Below are 12,326 nucleotides of genomic sequence, written 5' to 3'. Positions count from 1 at the left end.
AATAAAAAATGATAATTTTTTTAGCCTAATTTCACATAATACTTTCTCACAAAGCATAAACTTAATAAATAAATCGCCCGTGTATTCTACATAGATCATTTTTCAATGAACATATTATTTATATGCATATAAAAAGAGCTGGAACTCCTGTCTCAGAAGTCATTATTTCAATCAATAAATATAGCCGAATAGAATATCGTAAACGTTACTTATTTAACCAAAAAATATTTTCTTGATGTTGTTATACAGAAAACCAGCTCAACTAGATTTGTACAGAGAACTTACTATATGAATAATATCGAAAATTTATTGTGTGACCGATGAATGTTTGTTTATAACGCATTAAATGAATGTTAATAAGTATATTTATCTGCACTTTATATACAATTATATATTTTACATAGGCGGACTCAATGCCACAGGCATTCTCTCCCAGTCAACCTTAGGGTAGCACAAAGATAACATGGTAAGTGCATTAAAGATAACTGTAGCGGTATAGAAATACAACAATATATAAATATTACGAAATATAAAATTAATTTTAAATATATTAAATGTAAGTATACCTTCACATGGAACGAAATAGTATATCATGCAAGAGTCAGTACTCAACACGGTTATTTTATAGATTTTTAGTAGATTATGACGGTCAAAGAGAACCAGCGCGGTAATTAAAAGCACTTTAATGCATTATAGCATTTTAGACACTTTTAATTTATAGCGTAAAAGAACTAGATCACATGCTCAGTTCAATTTTTTTACTATAACAATATAGTAAAACATATATTAGTACATAATGAACGCGCAACAAGTTTATGTCTGAGACCGCTTCCCGGTAAAAATTGATTCTAGTATGTTTGGAAAATATTTATGCATTGTAACGACTGAACAAAGAAATGAAATGATGCAATCGATTAAAAATACGTAATATTCACGTGAATATAATATTATATTTATCGAGATTGATTTTTAATTGATTTATGAAGCGGGCGAATTCCTAAGCAAGTATTTGTGCACCTTAATAGACATAATTTTGTATAAACTGTGCTATACACATAATATATCATTATGTATGAAAATACGATTTAAAAGCATTACTTATAGTTATTAGGTCTCACATGCAACTAATGTCTGATATTAACCAAATGATAAACTTGATTTATTACTATCACCTCACAGGGAACGAAATTGTATGTTATTTTGTTTGTTTTGTGAGTATATTATTTTAACGCTCTCTGTAGCCGAAATATTTGAATACTATGACAAATAAAACATAGTTAGACTTTAATCATCTCAGGAAGGAAAAAGGAACGATATTTAGCTATCAATTACCTATTGGTAATTTAGTATAATAATAATATCAGCCCTGTATTATATTATATTGTCCCACTCTTGGGCACGGGCCTCCTTTACTACTGACTGGCTTTAGTCCATCACACACCCTGAAAATTATATGTACATCTGTCAGAGCTTACTCTTTTGCATTTATTTTTGCGTCGCGACGTTTAAGCACAACCTTGTTATACAAATAACTACACATCAAAAACAGACTAATATTCGTGAGCAACAAAGGGGAAAAAAACAATTTTTAAACACCAAACTATTTCAAACATGGCGAAGTAACCACGTTCAACATGAATACATCATCCATGCGCGGTTTGTTTAAAATAAAGAAATTTATACACGATATTTGAGCGATGAATCGATAGAATGCCCGGTTATCCTTTTAGGTATAAAATGTGCAGCGTATCTCCCACCAACTGCGGTACCAGCGCAAGCCGCATTATGTTTTCTACCGTCATGATTCCGTCCACTGTTTACGGGATAAAATAACAAATAATGAAGACTGTCGAATTTAACCACTTTTTAGTACGTTTCAGAACTCATCCAAAAGTGGAATGCAGATACAATAACGTAGAAGAAAGACTATATGATCAGTACAATCAGTTACTTTATATTCTTAATACTGATTGTAGGATATTACTACATTTTAAACCAGTGGCTCTAGATTTTAGAAGCATATTCTATGCAAAATTGTTTTACGTGACATGGACGAGTGTTATATTGCGATAAGAACACATAAGCTCAATAGCCTCTGCTTACCTTTATGGGATGAGAGCGTGAGAATATTTGTATGACAAGAACAAAGTAGTCATGCAGTGCTTCCTAATTCTGGGTTTTCGATGGTGTAGTACTCTTTACGGCAATCGTAGCTTTTCATACATTAGCTCATCTCTTTATTCAGCAACATACACTAAATTGATGACTACGTCATATTTAGATAAGAAGACGTGCTTAAAGCAGTCTGCACTCTACAATTAACAACTATACAAATTATAAAAAGGAATATAATCGTTTGGAATCATCTTGTCAATTCAGAATATCGAATATATGTAGAAAAAAATCATAAAAATTGGCAAATATTAAACATTAGCTGCAAGTTCATTCATAACAGTAAAAGTTAGTAGCACAGCACACCTTCAAAGTCCTAACTTAATCTATAATAAATATTACTCTTTACTCCACACAATACGACATGAACACGCGGCTACGTGGGTGGGAAGAATCACAAATGTGAATAATTCTATTGCTAAAACGTAAACATTTAATAGTCTAAAAACTACTTACCTAATGATACCGATAAATTGAAGCATGCTGGTGTAGTTTACTTACAATATTTTTTTAATTGCAACATAAAGTCGCCGCATATTTCTTAAACAACTCTGTCCAATGTCCAGTGATATAATTGTAACTCAATTGATAATATACCAACGACCATCGAGAATGCAAACCCTTTACATTTCACGTGAAGTGGTGTGTCTAGTATTTTATTATTTGCACTTTAAAATAAAATTTTACTTTAAAATTTATATTTTATTTCTAAACCAAGATATTAAGCCTTTATAATTGTTTTATTGTTTGGATTCCCTGCACCAATAAAACATTTTTTTTAACAGATAATTAATGAAGGTGAGTTAATTTGGCAATGACTTTTTAAATATTTATAATTAAGGGGTTTAAATAATTATACTATTTATAAGTCCTATCATATTTTCATCAGTGTCTCTATTAAAAGAATCAATGCTTCTAGAAGCCAGTGTTGGTTCGTGCAAACGGTTATTTTATTTATAAAAATATTTTTAACCACTAAACTATCAATGAAATACAGGACTTACATGATGAAAATAGGTTCTCAGCCAGGCAAATCTCAATCCAACGAGACGATAAGCCCGCGTAAAACACGTCACGCACACATTACAAAAATAATTTATATGGGTACCTAATAATGTTCGAAAACAATAGATGATAATAAGTAATCCAATTTCGTAAGGCACTTGAAACTTTCCGTTGAGCCGTTTTTATGCAACTGTGTTTCGCGATTTTATTTATTGTAGTGTAAGAGTTGGTGGGGCACGGCGCGCGGCGAGCGGCGGCGAGCGTGCGACTCCGCCTAAAGAACTAAACGCACTGTTTTGATAGTGTATTTTAGCGTACGTAACATCAAACCCCAAGGTGAGTCGCGGCTCTACCCGACTCGCCACTCGATATCACTTTCAATGAAGACATCGTTCACTTTTCCATCCAATGCCGTTTTTGATAAAGTTCACATTGCTCCCTTTCTTACTTTTAGAGCGACGTTTTACAAATAAATAATATCCACGGCCACATACACACACAATCGCTACAGTGTGTAGGTAACTTTTAAACTTAAAAAGAAAAATGCTGACTGAACAAACAAGTAAAAAGTTGTTATCCTTAACTTAGTTTGTAACTACAAGTTTTCCAAATTGTGTTTGGACGATGTTAAAGGTGGTCTGACTGGTGGTCAATTTGTCCATAAACTTTCGTCTTTAATGGTATGTAGAGTCGTTAACGATGTTCGATATATACCTAAATTCAGATATTTAGTGCAGACATTAAATAGCAATTAAGAACGAAATAATTATATACGACGTCTAAAGACGACGCACTAACTTCCGACCTTTTAAAAATCGCCATATAACGTATTGAGCATGACTAACATTGTAGTATTTTGAATAATAAAAACCAAAGCCAGTGTGGCATTTCAGAGACATTTTGAACTAAATGTGAGCGCAGGCCGAGGACGCAGTGTTGACTTTGTTTCATAAGGAAAAAAGCCTGAGCTTACTAGATCGAGGCTGATGACAACATTCCCTAGCGAATCGAGGACATCTGCACCGAGTGCACCGCAATAGTTATGAGTGCGACTAGTGTATTGCCACTGATCCGCGTGTCGTGCCGCGCCGCGCCGCCTCGATGCGCTTGCGCAACGGCACGCCTCACGAGCAGACGCGATTCTAGTGTGACGATGCTATTGGCGAATGCCAACACGTCATTTAAAACGTTTTTGGCGCATACATTCACCCTAACACATATGGTCAACGATTTGTTGTGTCACTAACATAGCCATATAAATCTGTGCAACACAATATACGTTATATGTACAAAAAGACATCGATTCGAAATAATTTGCAATATGCAATGTAATACAACGACAGATGGTTTAAAACTTGCGATACAATAATTTATAGTTGTGATTTATTAAAATTCGTAGACTTTCTATATTAACATACATTTCTTAATACTAATTGCTAACAGTCAAATTACTTTAAGACTATCATTATTTATTGAGGGCCTTTCATTTAGTTGCAATATCAAAATTATATAAAAGAAAAACAGGGAACGCAGTGGCAACACAGATCTTCATTCACAAGCCAGTAACCATATGCACCATCTAAAATAACTCCCAAAGTTTAGAAAAGTGCTTAAATTTATAATTTATTTAGCGTTTTACAGCACCAATAAATCATGATTCTCAATGAAAAAGTTCGCCATTAATTTCGCTCGGCTTTGCTATGTTTACGATTAATAAAGTCTCGCATCAACACATACGTCAACTTAGCGAAATATCAAGAGTACGGCATAATAAGAATAAATTCCATAGATTTTTTTAACGTGCTTATAGTTTAAAAATAAATTTATGAATAATCATAGAACGTAGTCACGCAGGTCTGGCATAGGTCCAGCATTATAGATTTTTATCTGGACAAATACATTAATATTTGATTCAATTATCACATCCAGTTGTCCATCCAAAAATAATATCTTACTTACACAAATTAGTTTTTGTAATGGAGCAACGTGGAAACATATTACATATCTGCGTCTACATTATTTTACCACGTTATAGCTAAAATAAGCCTTTGAAATTAATAAATTTACTCTTTTTATTTGTATTTACATTTCATAGCAAAAATTACAAATCGTAACTTCAAGAAACAAACAACGATGGTCTATCCGGACGCAGAGCATCGCATGAAAGAGATAAACGACCCGTTGTATTATACCCTTAACACTACTAAAAATAGGGCCTCATATATCAAACATGCCCTTAACCAAATCAAAACCTTTAAATTAGGCCGAGCGGACGTAGGGTAAGTCAACACAGCGAACCCTTTAAACAAATGTCATTCGCAAAACAAAACGTCAGCTATTAGAAAAAAGGTCTAAATTTGCACACAGCCGTGTGTTTCCGTGTTCTACTTTCAGGAACATTAAAGCTTGGTCCCGGCCGTGATTGAGTTAGGCGTGGCACCCACCATGAGTCTATGCGATCACCCCACAGATATAGGCTGTAACTCGTGGGTGGAAATGGCTCGTAGGGTTCGATCAGGTCGGTCATTCGTTCAACTAACATACAAAGATTTATGTCTTAGGTGAAAATTATGTTGTGGGTGTGACGCATCGAATAAAACAAATGGTATTTCCGACTACACGCTGTCTTATTCCCATAATTTAGTTCGACGAACCGACGCCATGTTATATTACTTATTATTAAAAAGTACATGTTAGAAGTTACGTATGACGAAAGTCTAATAAACTTATAATAGTTTAATAACCGTGAAGTAACAAAGCTTTAATGTAGTCTTAACGTTCTATAAAATGAATATTTTATTAAATTTAATTTATTTATTTAATTGGATTTATGGAACATACGTAGGACACCTGGAAATAGTTCTCGTTTACATTACAAATTAATTAATGTTGATATACAATCAACCTTTTTTGACATCTCATTCAGTCTTAATGGCACTGGAGTGTACGGTAATTCATAAACGACTAAGAACGAGATAAGTTCATAACTAAACATAGACTATAATCTTCAGAATACGGGAAAAAAAGATTCTTAATTTTTAATTTAACATTTTTTTTTATTTATTTATTCACTACTCTCTAAGGCTGTACAGGTCGAAAGGAAGGTTTGTGTGCGAAACACTGGCCGCATAGGCACACCTTTGCGTACGACCTTCCACGAAGACAATCCACCCCACTTCCGGATTTGGGTCGCGTTCGTTCAAAACTTAACGGAATCATCCATCAAACCCGCTGACGGCCTCACAATGAACACCTGTGTTGTTCGATATCAATGGGGTACGCAATAACGTTTGAAAAGAGTAAGATTTATTTGTATTGGTCAGTGGGTTTTTCTTTCTTTTATTCTAAAATTAAATCAATTGTTTCTCCCATATTTACTAGTATACCTTATACCCGGATAGTAGTAGTAGTTTGTTTGTACTGATATTTAATATTATGTTTCATATTTTGTATTTTATAAATTTCGAATATAGGTACCTATTTTTTTATCAAAATATTTCTTTTTCATTAACGTATTCCAAATTTTTATGAAAATTTGCTTCAAAATGAGAAGTCAACATTATTTACCTTCGAATTGTTTAATTACCCGTTGACACTAATGAGCGATTCTGTCACATTAAGTAACATAAATTATTAAGTAAATTGTTAAAATATTCATAGGGAAACAAGCAAAACAACTTACCTGAAGCGAAAACTCGCAGCGGGGCTTACAAACCAAGCTCCATTACTGCCATAGCGATTATCTGACAACAAAAAATGAGCCATTAGGTCATAGTTTACGTTATAACTATACTAGAATAACTATGCTTAAGTACAAGATTTATTTTTATTTAAGCCTATCGGGCTATTTTACAATTTCACATTTTTTTATTATATACTAGCTTCCGCCCGCAGCTTCGCCCGCGTGGATTTCGGGTTTCAAAAATGGAGAAGGTGCTCAATTTGTCGGGATGTTTTTTTTAATTTATGGTGGTATGCAGGTGGTCCGATTGTCCGGTCAGGGGTCTGATGATGGGATCCTGGTGAAATCGAAGGAACTTTTAACCATTAAGGTTGCACACGAAATGACGGAAGCTTAAAAAATGGAGTAACTTCTCCCGTTTTCCCAACATTTTCCATCACTGCTATGCTCCTATTAATTGTAGCGTGATGAAAAGTATACTTTAACCAGCTCAGGAGTATGAAAAATAATTGTACCAAGTTAAGTTAAAATCCGTCGAGTAGTTTTTGTTTCTATAACGGTTATACAGACAGACAGACAAAAATTTTACTAATTGCATTTTTGGCATCAGTATCGATCCCTAATCACCCCCTGATAGTTATTTTGGAAATATATTTCATGTACAGAATTGACCTCTCTACAGATTTATTATAAGTATAGATATGCAAAAGTAGCTCAAAAATTGTCCATAACGAAAATATGCATTTTAAAGTAAAACAAAAGAAATAATATCGTGAAGCCAACCAAATAACTAATGATATATTAAATTTTGTGACTGTTCAATTTAGTCGGGTCCGCGATATCACTTTTGTTGAGTTTCAGAACGCGACATTACATTATTATATTCTGTGCTCCAACGCACACTACACTGCTTTGATGCACACCTACATTGCTTAGACAACAGTGAACTGTATACAATAGCAATAAAGCTCAAATTGACTCTACGTATTAGTTAGAAAACGTTTGTATGGGAAATAGAAAAATGCTGTTTTGAAGATTTTCCCGGCAATTATTCGAATTTTTCTCACCTTTTAAACCTTCCCTAGACCTCCACGAATAATTCAAGACCAAGATAAGATAAATCCGTTCAGCCGTTCTCGAGTTTTAGCGAGACTAACGAACAGCAATTCATTTTTATATATATAGATTTTTTTAAATAAATAAAATAGGCTAAAATTAAAAAATATATATAGTTGTAAAATCTAGGTACTATGTAGGTATTGTAACGTTAACTTTTCGGACAGCCAACACGTCAGCTCGTCCCGTTATCATAGACTTCGAAACATCGGGAGAAAATTAAAATATGAAAAACCGCGATTAAATCCGAAAACAATTTCTAGTTTAAAACATTTAGATAACATCAGGAAATGCAAACATTCATTTTACTTCCCAAACCACTCCAACTACAATACATACTTCTGAACTGATAACTTCAATAGAAAGCTTTACTGTTCATATAAAAAATAAAAAGTCCATACAACCAAAAAAAAATAGAATTCAATTACTTTTTTTATTCGCGGGACACACTTCTACGCTTGTGGAACTGCTAACACAACTTTACACTATTATTAATATATATAGTAAAAAGTCGATTAAAAATTACATTTAGGAGTCGAACAGTATAATTACTAAAAAAAAATATTTACGCATAATATACGCTTAATTTGAAGAATAAAAAACACACTAATTTTCCAACTGATTGCCAAACATACACAGCCACTAAATATAAACCAGATAATGCTAGATTTATGATCACAGCGATTCATGTAAGGTACTTGTGTAGATTTTATCTTTCCGATCTCATCAAAATAAAATTCACATCTAAGGTTTTTACGATTAATTCTTAGTTACATTTAACGAGAGTCTTCTTAACTGGAGCTCAAGAATGCCTCTACAATATCTCAACTAGAACATTATTATCAGCCAGATTTATGAGTAATGGGTGGGACGCGGTATCATGCTGACCGCATGGAAGGCTTATGTAGGACACGGAAAAGTTGTGTAGGTCGGAGTACGAACACGTCATGAAAATTCCAAGAATTTATCGTTTGGTAGGACTAGGCTTCGAAGAAAAGTAATAGAGAAAATCATGCAAGCTCTATACATGGAACTTCTTTGAAGTGTTTTTCGTTGGAACTTCTCTTCAACCCTTTAAAGCGAGATGGTGATATATTGAAATAATATCTATAGCCCTTTCTACGTGCAGTTAGGTTAATATCAATCAAGTAAATATTAAACAATACTGTCACACACAGGGTTCAAAATGATTTCACTATTGCTAATGTCTTGTTGCTCGGTTTTAAATATAGGTATGACAATTCATAAATCAAACATAGATTATAATGAACAACGTCACGTATGAACAAATATTATGAGTCACGTAGTGTAAACACGACAGTCCTTTGGTGATTACTTTGATAAATATAAGTAGAGCCACAGTAAAAGTTAAAAGTGAAACGTCATTGAACCAATTTATGTGATGTGATCGCGAAGTTCGCGGTTACTTACAAATAATTATGTCGCGAAATCTTTCCGGTTCATTTATGTTTTGTATACGGTGTTATCTGTGTCTATATTCAACGTCATAAAAGCTATTGCGGTATTTTCCTAATTGTAATATGTGCTAAGATTTAAATATCTTCTTTTACCTAAGGCACGCAAGTTCTTCTAAAATATTAAGAAAGCAGCAAATTGTAATTTCCAACATTGAATCTGACCTACTCCGTTTATATTTATGTAGATTTCTATCGATAATTATGTAGAAACGAATGTGCTGTACAATCCTATGTCAGTCGGAATACATTGAATCGTAAAAATAGGTCGATTCTCAACGGGATCTTCGATGTCCCTTTCGGACGGACAACCCTGTGACAAAGATTAGGTTGGGCACGGGTGTGGCGGTTGTACCGCGAAATGTCGCGCCATTTCAGCGCCCAGTGACGTCACAGGCCGCGCCTGACATTTGGACTAGAGCAACAAAAGCAGCCCAACCTACCCTCGCCATTGATAACAGAAAAGCTTAATAGCTTTAGCCGGTTATTCGCTCCGCATGCCCGCGCGCTTCTGCCGCAATCTCTTACCTTGGCATTTAAATATACTTGATATATTACTTTCGAATAGGTAAACAAAACTAGAATTTGTTAAATCAATTTCTGGTCTCGACGAAGACCTAGTGCTTTAAATAACGAAAGTTTTGAAAATGTTTTTGCATTATATTTAGACTGAAAGCGATTATACAAGCAAACTTAACACAGTTTATACACAAGTATATATTTTATATCCGTCCTGAATGCGACTACCGTACACAAGGTGTTAAACCCCGCCATTGTGGCCCACGTAAGTGTATTGCGTTCCGGAATCAGACTGTGTATATACGCTTCCAACAGTCGGGCATAATTGTATAAAAAAAGCAAGTAATTTGACGCAGACGCTACAGTACTCAACAAACATATAGCCCTGAACTCAAGTTATTTTCGCGGTTTTTGTCAGCGTTTATGTCAGATGATATCAAAATGCAAAGAAGGAAAAGAATTCTGCAACCCTCGAACTGATTGTAAATTTTGTAGTCCAAGTTCTTTATTAACAAAAGCTTAGAAACCAAATAGTTTCTACCAGGTGTCAGATAGTCAACTACCGCGCCTAAATCTGCATATACCCAATACCTGTAAAGATCACACTGATACGGAACTTTAGTTAGGGTTACCCATAAATCTTTCAGTGTTTCAGCCAATTTAAGTAATCAGCACTAAAAGGAACCAAATATATTGCTTGTGTAAGCACGGCAAGTAATATTGGCTAAAACACATTGCGTGCAAGCGGTTAATGTTGTTTTTATACGTGGGTCAGTAAACTGTTTAACTCACATGTAGATATGCTATGCATACTTATTCGCATGTCTTTTGTTTATATTGGGTCCTTCAAATAAAGTGACGAAACCACGGAATACAGGTACATTATTCATGATAATATTATGTTCTGTGGACAAAACGTTAATCACAACTTTAACTAGTTTAACTGGAGATACAGTTAAGAACGTTATAATAAATGCTTACGTTATCATAACAGGGAAAGGCCTAGAATATCCAATGCAAACTTCCTGCAGATAACAATATATTTTATGTCCAACTGGTCATATTTATTTCCTTCTTTCTGATTAAACTCAGAACAGGTTTTAATATAACTAAGTTTACTCCGACACTAGGCGAATCTCGTTACCTCAGCTATTCATAGTGCTTCGTGTAATCCTTAGCTATGAATAGCAATGTTAGGTGTTTGGGGGACGATAATACTTTCTAATACTGTAGCTTTAAATCAGTTAAAAAAAAACTAAAATATTTCTTGGTATTAATTTTTACGTTTTACCAGAAAAGTTTTATAATATTCGTATTTAATTAGCTTTAATAAGATACTATTTTAATTAGCTGTTGTAATATACCCAATATGATAATATTATAATGGCAGATGACATTCAAAGTCATTTACATAATAATGTATATATTACAAAACTTTAAACTGGTTTGTTCATTGCATCAATTTAATTAGTTATACACAAGATACTGTCAATTCGCTATGCCAATATAACTTAAAATGAGTTTTAAATACTGGATAAAGAGCCTCCTATAAATTATCCACTCCCTGCTAACTCAGAAAATGTCTTTCAACTCCTTATATAGCAACACTCCTCTTGGAAGTTGAGACCCATAGTAAGTGTTTAAATCAACCTTATGATTCGTGTTCCATTGCGTCCTAATGTACTAATGGCAATTTTTCTTGTCCACCTTCTACACCCTCCGTATACGAAAAGCAAACAACCGTCTGCAAGAGAAAATCTGTGCCAGATTTATACTGTTTTACTTATAGGCCATACCACGTCTACCTATATCTTTTTCGATTACAACGATGGCACCCCTTTAAAATAAGCCACTGCCACCCGTAAGCCGTGGCCTATAAGACCTATTGACAATTCCAATACTGGTGGAAATAGAATACATGACTAATGAAGGAGGAGCAGCCAACAACGATCATATTAAACACAAACAACTCCCTTTATACAAGAACATTTTCACTTGTGATATTATCGTGTATAATGTAAAATATACACACACACACACACAACATCACGCATTTATCCCCGAAGAGGTATGCAGAGGCGCAACCAAGTCACCCACTTTTCGCCAAGTGTTTTCCGTTCCATGATGTGATAGGGGGCGAGCCTATCGCCATATCGGGCACAAATTCCTGACTCCGGGCTGATACTGAGCAGAAAAATCCAAATATCACTTTGCTCGACCCGGGATTCGAACCCAGGACCTCAGAACGCTGTCGTACCGCGCATGCAGTACAACTACGCCACCGAGGCAAGGCACCGAGGCACCGAGGTAGTAATGTAAAATATATTTCGCAAAAAGAAAGTTCAAGGCCACAGATA

The 12,326-nt window shown here is 34.4% G+C and overlaps 1 protein-coding gene across 2 annotated transcripts in view; it reads right to left on the bottom strand.

Annotated features, from left to right (window-relative positions):
• LOC115440101 (probable phospholipid-transporting ATPase IM) overlaps positions 1–6,995 on the bottom strand; it is a 49,607-nt gene extending 42,612 nt beyond the window's left edge. Inside the window, exon 1 of one of the 2 annotated variants that reach the window (XM_037436528.1) lies at positions 6,860–6,995. The gene's annotated coding sequence lies outside the window, so the exon portion shown is untranslated. Of the gene's footprint in view, positions 1–3,176; positions 3,480–6,859 lie in introns of those variants that run through there. The other variant, XM_037436529.1, reaches the window with a different exon arrangement.
• Positions 6,996–12,326: the final 5,331 nt, after the last annotated feature.

This window comes from Manduca sexta, chromosome 8 (genome assembly GCF_014839805.1).
Source record: "Manduca sexta isolate Smith_Timp_Sample1 chromosome 8, JHU_Msex_v1.0, whole genome shotgun sequence".
NCBI lineage: Eukaryota > Metazoa > Arthropoda > Insecta > Lepidoptera > Sphingidae > Manduca > Manduca sexta.
Note: the sequence above shows the minus strand (reverse complement) of the source record. Positions and strands in the feature narration are given on the sequence as shown.